We start from the raw sequence: 19,786 nt of genomic DNA, 5'->3' as shown, positions 1-19,786 counted from the left end.
ATTAAACAATGAGAAATCGAATCTCACCAACACTACATAATACGTGGCTAAACTTATGCTTTAAACTAAGACTATGGACGGAAAACTATCGGGCACGTCGTAAAACTTACTTTACACAATTTTACTCCCCTTTCCCTTTCTTTTCTCAACCTCCATCCTATTTCGGGAACTTCACCAGGTCACCGGGATACTCACAGCTAGGTTGATGCAGGCCCACGAGCTGTCCAGCAGAGCAGAAAGAGAGCGAGTTCTGGCTTGACTCTGGCTTTTATACCTGAGTTTCCTTTGAAACCCCCAGGTGGTCCTCTGGATAAAAGGGTTCTTTTGATGATTCCCAGTTTCAATCTGGCATGAACAATAGGCTTCCGATGATAAGGGGTTTGCTGATGTCATGATCCCTCAGCCTGATCTTTATCCCATCGCCTGGGTGGGCTCCTATTGTCTTCCATAATTTTGGAGGATTTGCTCCAATAACTTACAATAGTTTATCTGTTTAAGTGTTTCACACACAGATTGGGTTACTGCATGAAACAACAGAGCTTTGAAGTCTTCACGTAGTCACTCATGTGACTTCAAAATAAAATAGAAAGATTAAACGAGAACTTACCGTTTGAAGTTTGATCTTTATTTTATAATTAAGTTGAAGTGAGGGAATACGTGCTCTCCAATCCCAACCCTACTTCTCATAAATATAATTCGGTAGTTCTAAGGTTGTTAATCTTTCTATAGCTTAAGTTCAGCAACAATCTGTGGTTTCATACAGCTGCTCTGGAGATTGATGCGCATGCGGGCTGGCGGGCTCTTCCCGTATTCCCTCACTTCAACTTCTCATAAAATAAAGATCAACCTTCAAACGGTATGTTCTCGTTTAATCTTTCTATGAAAACAAACTTCCAACCAGCACATGCACTACTCCAGTCAGTTTTGGTATATCATTAGATTCCATTCACATCAGTGCTTCATTATAAAATGGCTCCCAGACACTGGTATAGCAGTTCAAATAAATCAGGAATTAATTCGAAGATTAATTATGCTGTGTCACATTAATTATGATAACCTCCACCATTGTGTAACAAACTTAATCAGAAATCAAGTAGCTTCTAATCAGCAAATGCTCCAGTCACATGAGTAAAGGTACTTTCTTGAGGACATCAACTTGTTACCTGCACTTTGTGTAATGTGCTTGGATCAGGATCTATTAGTACACACTGTTGGACGTGTGTTAGCCTCTTTGGTACTTTAAATCTGAAATACCTGAAATAAAAACCTGTAGCACGAGAGAAACATGGACTGCTGATCAATTGAGAAAAGCTCAACCAAAAAAGCTTCTGCGTAATTGTAGCAGATATTCACTTAGCTCCTTTTTAGAATTTTATAATGATAATGCGATTTTAACATTGGTGCATTTTAACGGATGTAGGAGGGGAATCATTAATTTATTTTTGGAAGATTCGGGAACATAAGGTTGGCAAGTGCCAAGCTTACTTCCAGGTGCTGCTGTTGTTTTGACCTACTTTCTGCTGGTCAAGCAGAAAACAGGATATTGGCTGAATCACAGCTAGTTTGCATGTTGTTCAAAACCATCAATTAAGCTGTGTACTTGTGCAATTCTAATTCAACCCAGGAAGCAGCTGCATTGACCGGCATGAATTGGGCTTCAGGCTTGGCCAAACGTTCAATCAATTCTCACCAGATCTAACAGGGATAATGTACTAAAATAAATAAAATTAAATTCAAACATCTAGGATTCACTTCATTGTGCAGAGAAAAGATGATTGTGCATCATGTTCAGCAAAGTGTGTGGCTGCATCAAATATGTTATGGTTGTTAAAGTCGCCTACTATCCAGTGATGCTGCTTGTCCTGCTGAGTTACTCCAGCATTTTGTGTCTATCTTTGGTTTAACCCATCATCTGCAGTTCCTTCCTACAATGTTATAGTTGTTCATAGTTTTAAGCAATGCGCATTTACCTAGAAATTGAATTTCCCAATTTTTGCTGCATTAAGCCTTTGTTGTGTATATCACTGACATCAACTATGATTCCCGAAACAAAATCATGAAATGTTTTCCAAAAATATGTTTGGAAAGGCATTAGGGTGGTACACACAAATAACCAATATATGCTTGGTTCGTGAACTAGTTCCGAATCCTTAAATTAGCGCATCGGGTGATGAGTCGCTATACTATGTAAAACAAGAGGATGTCAGACTCCCATCTATTTCTTCCTTCAACCCTTTCCCCCTCCTGCTAATTAAATATTTATTTTCCATGCACACATACAATGCACCCCAAAGTAGTGAGAAATAAGTGGTGTCTACCACCTGGGAGGTTTAGAGATACAACACGGAAACAGGCCCCACTGAGTCCGCACTGAGTCCGTCCAATGATCCCCACACGTCAACACTATCCTACACACACTAGGGACAATTTATAATATATACTGAGCCAATTAACCTACAATCCTGTACGTCTTTGGAGTGTAGCAGGAAACTGAAGATCTCGGAGAAAATCCATGCAGTCACGGGGAGAATGTACAAACTACGTACAGTCAGCACCCTTGGTCAGGATCGAACCCGGGTCTCTGGCACTGAAGGCAGCAACTCTACCGCTGCACCACCGTGCTGCTTGTTGAGCCAGAAGACCCTGAGCTCCACTCCACTTGTCCCTGTTGCATTCTGAATCAGGAATGATTCAATTGTTGATATTTGCACTTGCTCATATTTTCAATCTTTCTACATTTATCCTTTCCAACTCTGTCAACGTACTTGGAATGAATAAAATAAGATGTTTATTTACAATGCCACTAGGGCACTGAGTAAATATTACATTTCTCATGACATCCAAAATCTAAGAACGTGGAACATAGAATAGTACAGCAGAGGAACAGACCCTTTGGCCCACAATGTCCATGCCCAACACGATGCCAAGATAAATTAATCATATTTGTGTGCGGCACGGTGGCGCAATGGTAGAGTTGCTGCCTTGCAGACCCGGGTTCGATCCCGACCATGGGATAGATAGATAGATAGATAGATAGATAGATAGATAGATAGATAGATAGATAGATAGATAGATAGATAGATAGATAGATAGATAGATAGATAGATAGATAGATAGATAGATAGATAGATAGATAGATAGATAGATAGATAGATAGATAGATAGATACTTTATTAATCCCTCATGGAAATTCAGATGCCCAGTAGCCAACACAGTCAGAACGTAAAGCAGACAATACATAAAATACGGACAATACATAAAATCAATAAATACTTAAAAAGAAGAACCCAATAAATGACTATTAAAAGTGCAAAGCATCCCCATATAGCTTAACGGACAGTATTATAAAATCTAATGGCTGCAGGGGTGAAGGATCTCCTGAACTTCTCCGTTCTACAGCGCAGGGAGAGGAGCCGGTTGTGCTCTTCTGACCCTCCAGAGTTTCATGGAGGGGGTGCCTGGAGTTGTTGAGGACGACCTGTACCTTACTCCTCATACACCTCTCAAGCACATCCACCACAGCGTCCACTCTCCCCCCCAGCACTGAGTTAGCACCGAGCTGTCTGTATGGAATTTTACGTTCTCCCCGTGACATGCGTGGGTTTTCTCCGAGAGCTTTGGTTTCCTCCTACACTCCAAAGATGTACAGGTTTGTAGGTTAATTGGCTTAGTGTAAGTGTAAATTGTTCCTAGTGTGTGTAGGGTAGTGTTAGTGTGAAGGGATCGTTGGTCGGTGCAGGCTCGGTGGGCCGAAGGGTGTGTTTCCATGCAGTATCTCTAAACTAAACTAAACTAAATTAAACTATCTGCCTGTACATAATTCATATCTGTCCATTCCCTACAAGGTGGACTATGGCAACAAATCTTGGTTCTCCAAAAGCAGCGAAATTGCATGCAAGAACTCATCTTTCTTCTGCAAGAGCAGAGACATGCATCCCTTTCCTTGAACACCAACATCCCTCTTTGCTGTGAGCAGTCCTAATGGGAAGATAGACACAGATGCTGGAGTAACTCAATGGGACAGGCAGCATCTCTGGAGAGAAAGAATAGGTGATATTTCAGGTCGAGTCTAGTCTCAACCCGAAACATTCCACTGAGTTACTCCAGCATTCAGTGTCTATCGTTGGTGTATAACCAGCATCCACAGATCCTTCCCAGACACAGTCCTAATGAGTTTGTGTGGAAAGACATTGAGCGATAACAGCAGGAGCACATACCTTTGCGACAGGATCTGTGAAGTTGCTAGAATGGCAAAGAGCTGTGGGTGTTTACATCAGACCATTGTCACTTCAGTTCTGAGAGGTTGTCCAGTGATACTTCACTCACCGACGCGCCATGTCACCTCTCAACTTGGTTTCTCGTGCATCCTACAGTCGGCTATCCCAGATGGTTCCTTCAATTATCCCCAAGCATAAGTCTGAAGCCAGGAGCTTCTCAATGGGCTTTAAGCTGAAAGGAGTAGCCTTGCTGTAGGCAGACTGAAACCACACAGGGTATACAGCGATGGAGGATCTCAACATACTCATAAGCCACAATGGTGCAAAACATACAGATCCAAAATGGTTTCACAGATTTGTAACATTTAATTTCTTGTTTTCACTGGTGCAGTTGATTTGACGAGGTTAACACCCTTCATTGTGAAGAGTGAGAGGTGAGCTGCCAGCAATGTTACCACTGAGAAAGTCATTGAATATACGTCAGCATCTAAATGCTGCAAAAAACATCCCTTTGTAAGTTTAAACAAGTTCTGGAAGCAGGTAGTGCCAGAATGGAGGCAGAAAGAACATCACTCATGCTCATATGAATATTGTGCAGAAATACAGTCCAATTTTGCAATGGGCGTAATACCACTTGGAAGCAGTCAGCAGCTTGTTCTGCTCTGGGTTAAATTCATATTTCCGCGGATTACAAATAAATAAAAACACGGACAAAACAATTCAGCTTTCAAACTTATAGCAATATGCAAATTAAGATTAAAAGCAAAGGATATGAGATGGTGTTATATTTGTATTATTGAAAGTTCTGAACAAATGCACTGTGCTGCCTCGGATGAAAGAATCAGCTCAGCACAGAACAACCCCCCACAGACCATTCTCCCTTCAGGGGATAGATCTTCACTTTGATCAGTCGAATACAATAGTTTGTCAGACTGCTTTTTATCTCTCTCAATTTTTGGTAGGGTAAGCTGCAAACTTAATCACCCATTTTACATGATCATTATTCATCAACATCTCCTGTTAGGAAAAAACGCATAGGATTAATAACAAGTTGGTGTTGGGATAAGAGCTGAGAGGTTTGGATGTGATTGCAGGAGTAAAGATGGAAGATCATCAGAAGCACTGGCATGTCCAATTTTAACTTGAATATAACATCTATAATGTGGCATTCATGTCTGGACTAAACTGGAATATTATGTAAAGCATCAATCTGCTTCCATTTAGTAAATGTGAAAGATTTGGAGGAGTTGGTGAGATTCAAATGCGAAATTGAAATTTAAATGGCATCAGGCCGAGCAAGGACTGGGATTGTTGCGTTGATGCATCTCTTTGCCACTGCTTGGTGTAGTAATGATACAGAAGAAGGCCTATTTCCTCAGAAATGGAATGAAACCCTGCTTCTCAAAGAAGGTGCGACTCAACTACTGCAGAACACAAGCAATTGGAACGCAAAACCGAAGACGTGGATTCAGTGCACAGAATATTTTAATAATCTAACCAGACTGGTGGTAGGTCACAGTTGCAGATTCACCTCTGTTTTCATAGAATCATTAAGAATGGAAACAGTCCCTTCAGCCCACTGTATCTACCCTGTCAATCAAATGCCCTCCTCACTATTCCTATTTTCCTCATTAATTCCCCTCTCTAACTTTATTCTCCTGTCACCCGCCTACACTAGGGATAATTTAAAGTAGCCAGTTACCAACCTACACAACTTTGGCAAGTGGTTGGAAACCTACAAAAACCACAGTGAGAAATACACACGGACAACACCCTTGGTCAGTTGTGTGGAGCTGTGAGGTGGCAGCAATAACTGCTGTGCCACTGTACTACCCGATCACCATTCTTTAGCCTGTTCACTGCCAGGTTTTTTGTTTACTATTGGCCATCACTTGTGTATACTCGAGCGTAGCACTGAACAGGTTAATTAGATTTTGGAGTTTAGTTTAGTTTATAGATACAGCACGGAAACAGAGCTTTCGGCCCACCAACCAGCGATCACCACACATCAAGACTATCCTACGCAGGAGTGGAGAGGGGGTAAACAAAGATCTCGGAGAAAACCCTCGCGGTCATGGGGAGAACGTACAAACGCCGTACAGACAGCACCCATATTCGGGATCGAACCTGGGTCTCCGACGCTGCAAGTGCTGTAAGGCAGCAACACTACCACTGAGCCACCATGTTGCCCTTGATCCAGGATTATGCCTGGTAAGTCATTACATTTGTTATCAGAAATGTGTTAATATTACATACATAGAACATAGAATAATGCAGCATAGGAATAGGCATATGGCCCGCAATGTCCATGTCAAACATGGTTAAGTTAAACTCATCTCCTCTGCCTTCACATACTATGTACCTCTCCTTCCCCTACATATTCATGCGTCTATCGATAAGCCTCTCAAATATCACTATCTTGTCTGCCTCCATCACAACCCCTGACAGCATGTTCCAAGCACCCAACAATCTCTGTGTAAAAAAACGTATCTCCTACATTTTTTCATAACTAAAACTCTGATCTTGTGCTCTCCCGGTTTGTGGGATTTTTCTATTTGCACAAAAACGGTACATGATGGTACTACAATTATTTGCCAGGTTACTCACCGTTCTCCTGTGCTGCGAGTGCAACAAGCTTCATTTCGATCGGTGGTATATAGTAAAAGTTATCGAGGTTTAAAAATCTTAAAAAACGCACGTGCGCAGATTCCTTCAGTCAGCGCCACACAGATTGGTATCTTCTCCTGTCAGTCAATGCCACAGCCGGGATGGCAATGCCCCTTCCTGCCCCACCGGCGGCGGCCTGTCCCGCCTCACTCACAAACTCCTCTCTCCCCTCCTCACATTAACTTGTCTATTGCTTCCCCCACCACTGGCCGTGGGGGGGGGGGGGGGGAAGGGGGGTTCAGTGGAGGCCCTGGTCCCATCTCTCGTTCCCTCATCACTCACCCCTCTTCCTCGCCCGCCCTCTGCAGCAATGGAGGTCCCGTCTACCCTTTCCCCCGGATCCATCACCTCCGCTGCCACCGTCACGGTAACGCACCCTCACGGCCTTCTCGGAGATCTTCTCCACCAGCTCATCGAAACTTGTGGTGCCCACTGTGACAAGCACCAACACTATCCCCCCCCCACCGGCAGCAGCGAGTAGGCAGGCAGGTAGGTAGGGCGGGGTCGGGCTGAGTGGCAGCAGCAGTGGGCGGGCGGGTAGGGACGGGCCAAGCCATAGTGGGCAGAGGGAGAGAGGGAGAGTCGGGTTGCAGGGTGGCCAAGCAGTTTGTGCGGAGTTTGAGTAACTCACACACACACACATGATGCAAAGTGGTCCAATCGTCAAGTTAACGGAATCTAACCACAGCTCGCAAATTTGGTCCCCGCAGTGGGTCAAGCCCTTGACAGAGGCTTAAAGGTGATAAGTAAAGAACAAAAGGCTGAAGATTCTGGAATCTTGCAGAAAAGGTGGGTAAAAGTGAAACCGAGTGACGGGTGGGGACAGATGGGAACAACGGAGGGAAGGAAAGAGTGATCAGTCGGGGGTGAGCGGGAGGAGATCCAGTGGAAGGATTGTGTTAGGAAGTGAAGAAAGAAACAGGGTGATAGGGAGCTGGAGGGTAAAGTGGGAAGAAGGGGTGATTAAAACAACCAGAGTAGATAGGAGAGAGAAAGGGACTGACTGCTGTGGGAGGGGGAAGGGGAATCAAAATGGCTGGTAACTGAGAGATCCAGATGGCCACAGCGGACTGAAAGCAGGTGCTCGACAAAGGGTCCGTGTAGTCTCTTTGGTCTCACTGATGTGGAGGACACCAAATTGAGAGCACTGAACAGAAAGACACAGTTGGAGAAACTTAATTCACAGAAGCAAAACTTTTCCAAGTCGAAGAACCTGAGCCTTTGTCTGTACAGTCTGATATTGGCTTGACTGCTCCACTACTTTAGTCTCTCCTGCAATTTCTTTCTCATCACATGCTTAAGACTGATAATGTTGATCTCAACCCCTATCTAAGATCCTTTCAAAAGGATCCACAGTCTCAAGTGTCACAGTGTTCTCTGTCTGAATGTTCGCATGAGTAGGTCTCTTACCTATTTTGACAAGGCCCCCAGAGAGCAAAACGGTTTTGAAAATGGCGTTCCTCCTCTCCATTGTGCTTCTTTTGAATGTGGGTTCATGTGCAGGAATGCAATGGCTCTCATGGGCATGGATCTCGATCTCGGGTATGTATCAGAGGTGTTTGACACAAAAAACACAGGAAACTTTTATGTTGTTTAATCGCACAAACTGCAGCAATATCAGTAAAATTAACATTACCTTCTGATGGACCATTGGGAATGATCACTGCTTACATTCCAAGAATGATCAAATCTTCCTACACATTATAAACATTTATGGAGTTTATCATGTAGCCTGTGAAGTTGGTTGTGAGCAATCTCTCATCATTTGGCACAAGCAGCATCATTGTATTCAATGCCTTCTGTGAACAGTGGTCCTTTGTGCAACTCTCAAGTGATTTTGCCTTATGGTACCTGTGTTAACGTTTCAAAAAAGGCTCATTATGGTTGATAACATTATTAAAATTAGGCAGAACATGATGGAGCACCCAGCACCCTATGTTTGGCCCTCAAGTTGCCTACCAAAACAACAAATGGTCAGGCCAGAAAATGTTGTTGACCCATGTGTGAACCTTTTTTCATGCAGACCACCTTGCTCCAATGATTTAAAACAAGTGTTTTTTTTCCTGCATGTTTGTGCACTTAAAACTGAACAAGTATATATTTTAGGTCGGTCAGTTTCTCTCTGCTGGCCAGTTCTGGTCAATAACCTGCTTTTTCAGCCAGTTGATTTAAATGCAGTTTTGCACAGTAATATGAGACAATTTATATACAAGAGATCTAGACCCCACCTGATACATAGAGCACCAGGATCATGTTCTCTTAAACACCTCTTTAATCTTTTTTAGATGCACCCTTTATCTTTTAATCTTTAATTGCCTTCCTATTTTCTATTATTGTTTCCTGCTACTTCATGAGATATCTTGAATTTCCTTTCTATTGTTTGAAGTATTTTCGCATGCCATAATTAAACGGTTGGATTTTTACATATTTGTTCTGACAATATGTCAGCCGTCTAAAGCTCACACACTTTTTCTCCTTCTTTTGTTGTCTCCTTTCCAGATGAGTACATACAATATTTTCAAACTATATTTCAGAATGCAACAAAATAAGTACTTTGTTTTTGTTCACACATTTAGTTTAGTTTCCATATACAGCACGGAAACAAACATACTCGGCCCATCAAGTCCATGCCGGCCATCAATCACCTGTTTATATTAGTTCTATTTTATCACACTTTCGCATCCACTCCTTACACATATAACCATAAAACCATATAACAATTACAGCACGGAAACAGGCCATCTCGGCCCTTCAAGTCCGTGCCGAACAATTTTTTTTCCCCCCTAGTCCCATCTTCCTGCACTCAGACCATAACCCTCCATTCCTTTCCCGTCCATATACCTATCCAATTTATTTTTAAATGATAAAATCGAACCTGCCTCCACCACTTCCACTGGAAGCTCATTCCACACAGCTACTACTCACTGAGTAAAGAAGTTCCCCCTCATGTTACCCCTAAACTTCTGTCCCTTAATTCTCAAGTCATATCCTCTTGTTTGAATCTTCCCTACTCTCAATGGGAAAAGCTTATCCACATCAACTCTGTCTACCCCTCTCATCATTTTAAAGACCTCTATCAAGTCCCCCTTTAACCTTCTGCGCTCCAAAGAATAAAGACCTAACTTGTTCAACCTTTCTCTGTAACTTAGTTGCTGAAACCCAGGCAACATTCTAGTAAATTTCCTCTGTACTCTGTCTATTTTGTTGACATCCTTCCTATAATTAGGCGACCAAAATTGTACACGATACTCCAGAATTGGCCTCACTAATGCCTTATACAATTTTAACATTACATCCCAACTTCTATACTCAATGCTCTGATTTATAAAGGCCAACACACCAAAAGCTTTCTTTACCACCCTATCTATATGAGATTCCACCTTCAGGGAACTATGCACAATTATTCCTAGATGCCTCTGTTCAACTGCATTCCCCAATTCACTACCATTTATCATGTATGTCCTATTTTGATTTGTCCTGCCAAGATGTAGCACCTCACACTTATCAGCATTAAACTCCATCTGCCATCTTTCAGCTCACTCTTCCAAATGGCCTAAATCTCTCTGTAGACTTTGAAATTCTACTTCATTATCCACAACACCTGTCTTAGTATCATCTGCATACTTACTAATCCAATTTTCCACTCCATCATCCAGATCATTGATGTACATGACAAACAACAGTGGGCCCAACACAAATCCCTGTGGCACCCCGCTAGTCACCTGCCTCCAACCTGACAAACAGCCATCCACCATTACTCTCTGGCATCTCCCATTCAGCCACTGTTGAATCCATCTTGCTACTCCACCATTAATACCCAACAATTTAATCTTCTTAATCAACCTTCCATGTGGAACCTTGTCAAAAGCCTTACTGAAGTCCATATAGACACCATCCACTGCTTTTCCTTCATCAATTTCACCAACATCAGGGGCAATTTACTGAGGCCAATTACCCCTCAAACCCACACGCCGTTGAAAGTAGGAGAAAACTGCAGCACTCAGAGGAAAAGCACTCACAGGGAGAATATACAAACTCCACACAGACAGCACCCGAGGTCAGGATTGAACCAGGTCTCCAGCACTGTGAGGCAGCGGCTCCACCATCTGTGCCACAGGTCAAAATGTCTTTATTCCTCATCTTTAACTTTTCTCTCTCCGCTAATTCCAAATGGCTTGATCCTTCCATCTGGAACTGCCATCCTTACTCATCCTCCTTACCGGAACTTGCTACAGTATTTCTGAACTTTGATGAACTGGCCTTTAGACTGTTCCCACTGTTCCGATTGCCAGATTCAGCCACTGTTGAATCCATCTTGCTACTCCACCATTAATACCCAACAATTTAATCTTCTTAATCAACCTTCCATGTGGAACCTTGTCAAAAGCCTTACTGAAGTCCATATAGACACCATCCACTGCTTTTCCTTCATCAATTTCACCAACATCAGGGGCAATTTACTGAGGCCAATTACCCCTCAAACCCACACGCCGTTGGAAGTAGGAGAAAACTGCAGCACTCAGAGGAAAAGCACTCACAGGGAGAATATACAAACTCAACTGCCATGTACACAATAACAACTGCCCCCAGGGTACTCTCTCGAGCATCTGCCCAATAACGTTGTAATTTGCCTTGCTCCATTTTAGTATTTCCAGCAAAGTCCAGCCTTTGATCTATTCAAAATAATCTAGAAGCCTATGGGGCTGTGAGCATCATCCCCAGAACTCTCTTCTGCTGTAACAGCAGTCACCTGGCCAGGTTCACTTCCCAACACAAAGACCAGCATGCTCCCAGTCTGAAGAAGGGTCTTGACCAGAAACACCACCCATTCCTTCTCTCCAGAGATGCTGCCTGTCCTGCTGAGTCACTGCAGCATTTTGTGTCCATCTTCGGTTTAAACCAGCATCTGCAGTTCCTTCCTACACAGTATGTTCCCTTCTCGGGTTGGACCATCCACATACCATTTCAAGAAACTTTCTTGGAAACACCTCACAAATTCAGCTCCGTCTAAATCTCAGGCACTGAGCAAGTATCAGTCAATATTGGGGAAGTTAAAGTCACCCACTAAGACAGCCCTCACAGCCCACAGTTGCTTTGTCATCTCTCTATAATTAATCTCTATATCTGTTTCTTTATCTGCCGTCAGCAATTGAGGGGCTAATTGTCCACTCCATAAGTACTTGCACCTTTCTTATTTCTAAGCTCTACCCACATTGCTTTGGCAGACAAACCCTCCAGTATGTCCTCTCTGAGTGCTGCTGTGACAGTTTTCCTGATTAGTGGCCCAACTTCTTCCACATTTTCTGCCTCCCTCTAGATCACGTCTGAAAAATCAAAGCCCTGGAACATTGAGCTGCCAGTCTCTTGCAACCACGTTTCCGCAATGGTCACAGTATCATCAATAGTAACATGTTTATGATTGGTTATCTCCCTGTTGATCCTGGACCACTTTAACCATGCGCAAGTTTAATGCAATCATTAATTTCTACTGAAAAGCAAGTTTGCAGACCGATGGATAAATGAAAGATAATTTACTTGTTAGTCAACTATATTTAAGTGATTTTGTTGAGTATCAGAGCCATTCGCGAACCAGCGAGCTTGGATAATTTAAGAAAGAAAATCGAAGACTGATAAAGGGTCTCGACTCGAAACGTCACCAATTCCTTCTCTCCATAGATGCTGCCTCACCCGCTGAGTTTCTCCAGAATTTTGTATAATTTACTGCTCCCCGCAATGTCTCAGCCATTGTTTTGTTTAGGCATTGCAAAGTTATTATTACTTGAGAACAAATGTGACACTCTTTTTGTACTTTAGCTTCCGGGCCAGTTTTGAAGGCTGTCAGTATTGACAAGGCTTTATTGCATGTGACATTGCTTCCTCAGCAATAATGGCAATGCTTATTCCAATGACATATTTCACAGTCACTGAAGCTCGCCCAATCACTAAATATTGATCTCTTAAAAGCAACAACAAACATAACATGACTGGCACACTGGAAGCTCACAAAGCTATCTAATGGTACAAGAGATCAGCCAGCCCAAGCCTGAAGTAAAATCAAGCAGTTGTTAGGGAAAGTGGGGATTTTCCTTCAGGCCTGGTTTCAGGTAGCTTTTTCACACAAAGAGTGATGGGTGTATGTAACGAGCTGCCAGAGGAGGTAGTTAAGGCTGGGACTATCCTAATGTTTAAGAGACATTTGGACACGTACACGGATAGGACAGATTTAGATGGATATGGGCCAAACGCGAGTGAGTGGGACTAGTTTAGATGGGACATGTTGGTCGGTGTGGGCAAGTTGGACTGAAGGGCCTGTTTCCACACTGCATCATTCTATGACTAAAAAGTGAAGAAGAAAAATGCATGTAGATAAGTAGAGCTGATTTGAAAGAGGAGTGAAATGTAAAGGCAGAGAGGTTTATGGGTGGAAAGGAACATAGGAAAGGAGGGGGGAGAGTGGGCTTGGGCAGATGGGGTGAAGGGAAAATAGTCACAAAGTGCTGGAGTAACTCAGCGGGTCAGGCAGCATCTGAGGAGAACATGGATAGTTGACATGTCACAGAGTGCTGGAGTAACTCAGTGAGTCAGGCAGCATCTGAGGAGAACATGGATAGGTGACATGTCACAGAGTGCTGGAGTAACTCAGTGGGTCAGGCTCTGGAGAAAAGGTATAGATTATATTTCGGGTCAAGACCGTTCTTCAGTAATATTCATGATGTGACATGCATAGGCATTCCTGAATGTTACCCAAACCATCGTGAGCTACTTTGTTATGGTGCTTTCCCTCTCCTATAACATCTCTGCTGCCTTGGGTGATGCAGGACAGGACACAAGCTTTGGGACACGGTGTGAAGCTATTGTCGTTTGTCCCAGCCTGGTAAAAACCTGGATGAAGTGGATTTGGAGAGGATGTTTCCACTAGTGGGAGAGTCTAGGACCAATGGTCACAGCCTCAGAATTAAAAGACATTCCTTTAGCAGGAATTTCTTAAGTCAGAGGGTGGTGAACTGTGGAATTCATTGCCACAGACAGCTGTGGAGGTCAAGTCAATGGACATTTTTCAGGAGGAGATTGATAGATTCTTGATTGATATGGGTGTCAGATGTAATGGGGAGAAAGCAGGAGAATGGGTTTGTGAGGGAAAGATAGTCATAGAGTGATACAATGTGGAAACAGGCCCTTCGGCCCTGCATGTCCCATCTGCACTAGTCCCACCTGCCCACGTTTGATCCATATCCCTCCGAACCTGTCCTATCCATGTACCTGTCTAACTGTTTCTTAAATGTTGCGATAGTCCCTGCCTCAACTACCTCCTCTGGCAGCATGTTCCATACACCTACCACCCTTTGTGTGAAAAACATACCCCACAGATTCCTATTAAATCTTTTGCCCTTCATTTTAAACTTACCTCTATTAGATCATCCCTCATCCTCCTGTGCTCCATGTCCCAGCCTACTCAACCTCTCCCTATAGCGCTGGCCCTCTAGTCCTGGCAACATCCTCGTAAATCTTCACTGTACCCTTTCCAGTTTGATTACATCTTTCCTATAACATGGTGCCCAGAACTGAACACAATACTCTGAATGCGGCCTCACCAACTTCTTATGCAACTGCAACATGACCTCCCAACTTCTATACTCAGCTTGACCCGCTGAGTTACTCCAGCACTCTGTGAAACATCACAGAACAGTGCAAGATTAGCAAGTTTGCTGATGATACAGAAGTGAGTGGTTTTGCAGATAGTGAAGATGGTTGTGAAAGATTGCAGCAGGATCTGGATCAATTAGCCAGGTGGGCAGAGGAATGGTTGATGGTTGCAAGGTTCCTTGAAGGTCGTGTCACAGGTATATCAGGTGGTCAAAAAGTATTTTAGCACTTTGACCTTCATCAGTCAGAGTATTGAGTATAGAAGTTGGGAGGTCATGTTGCAGTTGTATAAGACGTTGGTGAGACCGTATTTAGAATATTGTGTTCAGTTCTGGGCACCATGTTATAGGAAAGATGTCAAACTGAAAAGAGTACAGAGATCCACATCCTGGATCAGTCAGGGTTGTGTCATCCGCAAACTTGAGAAGCTTGACAGAGGTGTCTGTGGAGGTGCAGTCATTGGTGTGGCGAGAGTAGAGGAGAGGTGAGAGTACGCATCTTGCGGTGCTCCTATGCTGAACGTTTGCAGGTCAGAGATACACTTTCCCGCCTCACATGCTGCTTCCTGTCTGTCAGAAAGCTGGTGATCCACCGACAGAGGGGTTCAGGCACAGTCAACTTAAAGTTTGGAGCGTAGTAGCTCTGGCACAATGGTGTTGAATGCAGAGCTAAAATCAATAAAACAAAATCCTTGCATAGGACCCCTGGTGGTCTAGGTGCTGGAGGATGAAGTGCAGGCCCAGATTAACTGCATCATCCACAGATCTATTGGCCCAATATGCAAACTGCAGATGGTCCAGCAGAGGGATTGCGATATTTTCAATGGTCTTCATGACTACAGAGTTCAGTGCGACAAGCCTGTAGTCATAAACACCAGTAATCCTTACCTTTTTGGGTACAGGGTCAATAGTGGAGACTTTGAAGCAGGCAGGGACAGTACATCTTTGCAGGGACTGGTTAAAAATGAGTAATTGGGTGTGAAGTGGTGATTGGAGTGGGGTGGGTGTAGAAGGGCCCAGTCTTTGCAGACTGAGGTCAGGCTGTGAGTGTGTGTGAAGTGTTGGTTGGGGTGGGAAAGGGCCCACTCTTTTCATACTGGAGTCTTGCCTTAAGTAGGTGTGAAGTGGTGAATGGGAAGGAGAGGGTGCAGGGTCGATTCTTTGCAGACTGGGGTCGGGCTGTGTTTGTTGGGGAAGGGGTACCAGGGTTACGTTTCTGATTTTCAAACCTGCAGTAAAACGCATTCAGGTCGTTCGTCAGCTGACAATTGTCCAAAGAGCGGGGCGCTTTCCTCCTATAGCTGGTGATTTCTTGCATGCCCTTCCAAACTGAAGAAGAGTCATTAACTGAGAACTTGCTCCTCAACTTCTCAGAGTACCTTTCCTTGGCAGCTCTGATTCCTCTTCTCAGTTCTTTATCGATTAGGCTATCTTTTAATTCTTTAACGATTAGGCTATCGGCTTGAGGCATATTTGCCCCACCCCCCCGATCTCGAAATGGAAATGTTACATCTGTATATAATGATCCCATTAATATGCATATTTATGTCACAAACTATGGAATTCATATTTTTCAGTATTGTTATCAAAGAAAAGAAAGCAGTTCCAATTGTTTGATATTATTTGATATTGTTTAATATTATTCATATGGAGGAGAAAATATAATAGCACTAAAACATAACATAATTTTGAAATCTCACTCAAGATAATCCCCTTTTCCCTCTCCTCTCCCCATCACTCTCTCCCCTCCCTTCCCCTCTCGCTCTCCCCCTCCCCCCTCTCACATCCCCCCTCTTTCTGGCAGGGGCGAGGGGGGCAAAGATGAAGGTGGCACGGACCCAGCGGGGGTGCGGGGGCCCAGCGGGGGTGGCATGGGCCCAGTGGGGGTAAGCGAGGGTGGCGTGGGCCCAGCAGGGGTCAGCGGGGATGGCGTGAGCCCAGCAGGGGTGACGTGGGCCCAGCGGGGGTGGCATGAGCCCAGCGGGGGTGGTGTGGGCCCAGTGGGGGTGACGTGGGCCCAGCGGGGGTCAGCGAGGGTGGCGTGGGCCCAGCGGGGGTGGCGTGGGCCCAGCAGGGGTGGCGTGGGCCTAGCGGGGGTGGCGTGGACCCAGCGGGGGTGGCGTGGACTCAGCGGGGGTCGCGTGGGCCCATCGGGGGTCAGCGGGGGTGGTGTGGGGGGAAGATGGCTTGTGCCCCGGCAGCGGGGGGAGGCGAGGGCAGCGGGCTCCGCCGCAGCGGCGTCTGGTGTTGGGGTTACAGTCATTGGGTTCAGATTCAGCCACTCCCGCCCGGCGACGGGAGAACGGAGAACTGGCCATTTCCACATTGGAAACGCTGATTTTTTTTCCTGCTTTTTTTTTGGTGATTTTTTTCTTTAGGGTGAAGAAAAGGGGGTTGCGGTCGCACCCAACGCACCCCCCCTTCGGACGGCCATGCATTAAGAGTCTCAATCCGAAACGTCACCCATTCCTTCTCTCCAGGGATGTTGAGTTACTCCAGCATTTTGTGTCTATCTTCGGTAGCATTAATATAAATGGATGTTTGATGGTTGATTCTGTGGGTCGAAGGTTTCCATGTTGTATGATTAAATTACTCCAAAATATGACAACTGGAAATAAAGATCCTAGGTTAGGGTTCAGTAGACAATAGACAATGGGTGCAGGAGTAGGCCATTCGGCCCTTCGAGCCAGCACCACCAATCAATGTGATCATGGCTGATCATTCCCAATCAGTACCCTGTTCCTGCCTTCTCCCCATATCCCCTGACTCCGCTATCTTTAAGAGCCCTATCTAGCTCTCTCTTGAAAGTATCCAGAGAACCGGCCTCCACTGCCCTCTGAGGCAGAGAAATCCACAGACTGAAATAACACACAAGTACAGATAAATGTTATTCAAATTTTTTCATATGTGCTAAATGAATTCAGCCCATTCTAGTAATCATGGATAAGATGCTTTGTAAATTACGAAATAAAGATTAAAATATATACACAGCTTCAATTTATAGAATAGTGGTGAACTAGCTTAGAAATATAAGATACTTACTATTTCTGTACTACAGGTATTACATCAAAGAAGAAATAACTTTTATTTAAATACCTATTGTCAGAAGCTATGTTCAATCTGAAGCATTTTACATTCTGTAACGTCCTTTTAAATTGTAGTCAGTGTTGTAATATAGGATTAAGCTGTTTATGCGGCTTGGCTCGACAGCACCAATGGGATAATGATCAGATTATCTGCCTATTGGTGATGTTGATTGTGGTTGATATTGAAGGTGGCGGGCAGAACTCATCTGTTCCAAAATCTTCCCTGGAGAATAAACGTCCCTCTGAAGGACAGAGAGGGTCTTAGTTTAACATTGAAAGATGACCCTTCCAAAAGTACAGCATATCCTCAGGGCAGCTTTCAATTGATTGTCCACATTATGTGCTGCTGTCTCTGGAGTGGGAATTGAACCCGTTACTGACGGACAAAGTAATGAAAGAGCTCTCACTGAGCCATGACTGACACTCAATACCTGTTGAACACATTGAAAACCTACGCCGCCTCTTACTGGGTCAGTCTCATAAGCCACAGAGCTCCTCGAAAACCATATTATTTTTCCCTGAAAAGGTTATCATCCAGCTGGAGATTCCGATCGTTAATATTTTTGAAAGGATTGTTAAAGAAGTGTTATAACTGGGCTGGACATTTTATATCATGCTCCTGTCTACAAATATGATCGACGTATAACTTGGCTGTGTGCATAATAATACGATATTTGAAGTAAAGGTCCAAGCATGTTCAAAGGTCATGCTGAGGAGGATAAAATCCCAGCAACAGGACCTTTCCATTTTCAATACATTTACCTTCTGTTTCTACATTTCATCTCCGACATCTCCCTACCGTTTCTAGGTCTCACCGTCTCCATCCCAGGAAACAGACTATTGACTGACATCTACTACAAACCCACCGACTCTCACGGCTACCTAAAATACACTTCTTCCCACCCTGCTTCCTGTAAAGACTCTATCCCCTACTCCCAATTCCTCCGTCTACACCGCATCTGCACCTAGGATGAGGTTTTCCATTCAGGGCATTGAAGATGTCCTAATTTCTTAGGAAACGGGGGGGTTCCCATCTTCCAATATAGATGAGGCTCTCACTAGGTTCAACTTGATATCCCGTAGAACCGCTCTTGCTCCCCCTCCCCCCATTGGTAACAAGGACACAGTCCCCCTTATCCTCACCTTCCACCCCATCAGCCGTCGCTAATAATCCTCCAACATTTTTGCCACCTCCAACGGGATCCCACTATTGGCCACACCTTCCCACCTCCACCCTTTTCTGCTTTCCACAGAGACCGTTTGATGGGCAAATGATGGTCAGCTCGTCACTTCCCACCAAAACCCCACCCCCAGGTACTTTCCCCTGCAACCGTAGGAGATGTAGGGTCTTTGACCTGTCCCTATCCCATTACCTCCCCCCTCAACTCCATCCAAGGACCCAAACCGTCTTTTCAGGTGAAGCAGAGGTTCATTTGCACCTCCTCCAACCTCATCTACTGTATCCGTTGTACCAGCTGTCAACTCCTGTACATCAGCGAGATCAAACGCGGGCTCGGTGATCGTTTCGCTGAACACCTCCGCTCAGTCCGCCTTAACCTATCTGATCTCCCGGTTGCTCTGCACTTTAACTCCCCCTCCCATTCCAAATCTGTCCTTTCTGTCCTGGGCCTCCTCCATTGTCAGAGTGAGGCCCAGCACAAATTGGAGGAACAGCACCTCATACTTTGCTTGGGTAGCTTACACCCCAGCGGTATGAACATTGACTTCTCTAACTTCAAATAGCCCTTGCTTTCCCTCTCTATCCGCTCCCCCTTCCCAGTTCTCCCACCAGTCTTAAGGGTCTGTCCCACGAGCATGCGACTGCATGCGGCAAGCGCGACCTAACGTGGTCGCTTGAGCCATACTGCCTCGCGGGGCCGGTCCCACTTCGATCGCCGGAGCCGTATGGAGTTGTGCGGAGCTGGTCCCGACATCGCGCGGGGCTCCGAAAAACTGACACCGTCCAAAAATTCCGCACGGCAACGGCCTTCCGGCCCGCAGCCGCATTGAGGCCGTGCGCACCGCCTCGACGGGCGTGGGCAGCGTCTCGACGCCGTACGCAGCGTCTTGACGCCATACGCAGCGTCTTGACGCCGTACGCAGCGTCTTGACGGTGTACGCCTAGCGCGAACTTCCCGTGGAATTCGCTCGAACTTCACGTCAATTCATACGG

This window comes from Amblyraja radiata, chromosome 6, assembly GCF_010909765.2.
Source record: "Amblyraja radiata isolate CabotCenter1 chromosome 6, sAmbRad1.1.pri, whole genome shotgun sequence".
Taxonomy (NCBI): domain Eukaryota; kingdom Metazoa; phylum Chordata; class Chondrichthyes; order Rajiformes; family Rajidae; genus Amblyraja; species Amblyraja radiata.
Note: the sequence above shows the minus strand (reverse complement) of the source record.